We start from the raw sequence: 3,713 nt of genomic DNA, 5'->3' as shown, positions 1-3,713 counted from the left end.
ACCTGCTTCTTGGTCTGAATTCTGTCTGGGAATATTACACATCATCTGCAAAGAGACATGTCTTTTAAGTGTTCTTAGCTAATATTGCTTTGCTCCACTGACAAGCTCAACGAGAACACATTGTCATACTATTTACATTTACTCTGTGTGCAGTGTCGCCAAAAGAACACCGCACAGTGAACTGTCCTGATAACTAGCGCTGAGGCACAGTTCCGTCACATGTCAATTGTACTACCCTCCCCAGTACTTGTCTCTTCACTTCAGCTGTAATTGAAGAGTGCTGGATTATAGATTTTGTTAGGTCGTTTCTCGAGTTAATCATATATGAGTTAATGATCTTACCGTCTGACCAGATTTTGTAAAACCATTTTCTAGGATTGTTTTAGTTGCCTAATTCTATTGATGTTTTCAATAATAGGAACCACTTTATTTCTTTTGTAATCCATCTTGCACAAACCAGCATGTTGCAAGAAGTAAACAAGCAGCCATTAATGATCATATATTCATTATTATCTAGTAAGATGTTTATTAATTCATATTCCCACGCATCCACAATCCCATACATCTTCCTATATAGCTATTCATTCATTCACCCAAGATTACTTGAAAAACAAAGATGAACTGAACAACAACCACATTAAAAGTTATAACTTAAGATAAAAACATAAATGAGAAACATTCATCCTTCTTAAGAAAAATAAGGGATTCTGTTGGTTTAATGAAAGAGGCATCTAGATGTAAAGTCTAACTCAAACCCAGTCCTGTCAATGTGAGATGGATTGTGTAATACCTGGCATCACTTCCATCTTAATCTCTCTTTTAATGTCAAAAAAAGACATGCCTTGACCTGCACAGCCACCAGGAAAGCCCAGTCACCATCTCCTTCTTCTGGTAGCACAGTGTCAGTCTCCCCAGGCTCATTTTTGTATTGTGAAATAATTGATCAATTTCATTCTGAGTAATGTTGGGGGGAAAACTCAACTTAATTTTTTACTAGGTGCATTATGTACATTAAGTGAACCCTGGTGGCAGTTGCAGTTACCCATTAGGTTCTTAACCATAAGGTCTGCGGTTCGAAACCACCAGCTGCTCCTCAGGAGAAAGGGGACACTTTCTAATCCTGTAAACAGTTATGGTTTTGGAAACCCATGGGGACAGTTCTATCTGCCCTAGAGGGTCACTTTGAGTCAGAATCGACTCAATGGTAATACTTTTGTTTTGTTTCGTGTTTTAGTGATTATGTATGCTGCTTCATTATATCCTGACAATAATCTCTCCAAGGGGATATCACTTTCCCCATTTTATAGATAAGAAAAGTCGAATTCACAAAGGTAATACCATTCTTCTTTAAATATCGAAATACAAAGTTATTCTTGTCTCCTGCCTCCAAACACGAGGCTCAATGTAAAAGAATGTATTTATCAGGCCTCATCATGCTGGTGGTTCAAACCTAGCAGCTGCTCTGTGAGAAAAAGACGAGGCTATCCTCCCCGGTAGAGCGTTCCCTCCCCAGGAACCTCCCAGTTCTCCTCTGCCGTATGGGGTGGCTACGCATCAACATGCCCGTGACGGCAGTGAGCACGGCTTCTTCTGAATTTGTACTGATCAAAAGCGACAGCGTATTGCGGATCTGACCCTCAGGGACAGATATGACAACCGCTGTTGTCCAATAGAATAGATCCAAATATGGATAAATAGTTCCAGCACTTTCTTACTTTAGAAAATGTCTCATTTCCCTAGATTTTCTGAAATATCAAAGAAGTCCATAGGTCTTCATTATTGTACGGACCAAAGCATCCCGGACTGTGAATCGTTCTGTAAACCTTACCACATTCTGACTATTTTTTTAATCTAAGCGGACACCCATTTAAAACTCAATGGCTTTATACTACCAAATGAACCACCATCAACCAGACATATATATTACTCTGTATATACAGTCTCATTAATTCCTCACAGCTGCCCGCTATAAGCAGTATCAATTCCCCTAGTTAATAAGAACACTGAGTGTCACAGATTAAATCAATATCTTAAATCTCTAAAATATTAAAATCTCTAAAGATTTTAGAGTGTGTGTGATAGAACGTTAGGCTTCCTTCGATGCCAAATTCTCATTCTAACTTTCCGAGTCCAGTTTACTGTGACATTCCTTGACCTTCCCCAGCCCAGTGCTTTCCAAGATGAGTCAGACCCTCTGTCCAAAACCGGTAGTAGCAAAACTGTCTCCCAACTCTCCTGAATTTGAGGTTGTTGTTGTTGTTGTCGTCCTTAACCCCAACTCTGAAAATGATCCTGGTTTCAGTAAAACAGCCCCTTTGAACCCTGAGAACTTACTATATAAACAATTTCCAGGACTTATCTCATGTTCATAACAGTCCTTTTTGTCAGGTATTATTATCCTCCTCTGCCAAATGAGAAATCTGAGCTTTAGAGTATTTAAGTAAGTTGCTCAGGATAGAAGGGGGTCAGTTTGAGGCCTGGTGCCAGATTTCTCTGAATCCATCGCCTATTCCCTCAAATGCCATCCAAATACATAAAGAGGTGTAAAATGTGTCTTTGGTATTTAAAAATATATAAAAGAAGTGGTAGCTAATATATAAAGAGGTTCCTAGGAAGGTAAATTTAATAATGAAAGATTGGAAAACATGTACCTGAGAAATATTCAATATTGTAGCTGGAAAGTATTTTTTACAGGTCTGCATATATGAGCCGTTGAACATCAAACTGAATTCTGTTTAGCAGTATGTGCGCATGATGGCTCTTGATGAACTATTTCTCAGGAAAGAGTGTTTTATGGGCAACTAAGCAACTGTGTTTCAAGGTAGTTTGTTTTCTGGGTGTGATGGCTAATTTTTGAATGTCAACTTGGTTAGTCCGTGGCTCTCAGCCAAGTGACCAAACACCAGCCAAACTGCTGTTGTGGCATCTAACACATACGTATGATTAATTCAGTTTGTCTTGGAAAAACAGGTTACCTTACGTAATATAATGTATTCGTCTTCCATAACAAAATATAGTGTAATATAATCAATATGTCTGTTGAGGGGATAGGAAGATACAGTGGATTTTTTAACTTGATCATTTCTGAGTCATAAAATGATTAGAAGATCAGACACACATATACAGGAGAAGAGAGCCATGAGGATTATCTATATATGCCAGGGAATGCCAAAGGCCACCCTCAGACAACAGATGGGTAAGAGAGCCCCTCCCAGAAGGGATCAACCTCTACAAGACTGACGTAGAGTTTTAGCCTCTGTAACCATGAGAAAATAAAGGGTCATCCCTTAAGGCCGTCTACTCAAGATATTTCAGTTACGGTCGCACTAGTGATTAAGATATTAGTAAAATAAATTCATTCAAATACAGAATACTACATTGAGGAAGGGTTGCCTTAAATACATGTCTCTGGAATATGTTAGTCATACACTCATTGTTTTATTCAGCTTTTTAGAATGTAAAGGGCTAAAGATGATCTCTGATATGGTAACATATTATTAAGAACCTATATACTCGAGTATAAGCCAACTCGGATATCAGCCGAGGCACCTAATTTTACCACAAAAACTGCATTAAAAATTTGCTGGAAAACTTGGCATAAACATGAGTATATACGGTATTTGTCTGCCCAATTACGCACTTACTGAGTCCTGGTGTCATAGTCGTTATGCACTGTGCTATGATCCATGTGGGAGGCATTTCACCACCACTAG

This window comes from Echinops telfairi, unplaced genomic scaffold, assembly GCF_000313985.2.
Source record: "Echinops telfairi isolate 266 unplaced genomic scaffold, ASM31398v2 ScPeMD7_1713;HRSCAF=2227, whole genome shotgun sequence".
Classification (NCBI taxonomy): Eukaryota; Metazoa; Chordata; class Mammalia; order Afrosoricida; family Tenrecidae; genus Echinops; species Echinops telfairi.
This window is presented reverse-complemented; position numbering follows the sequence as displayed.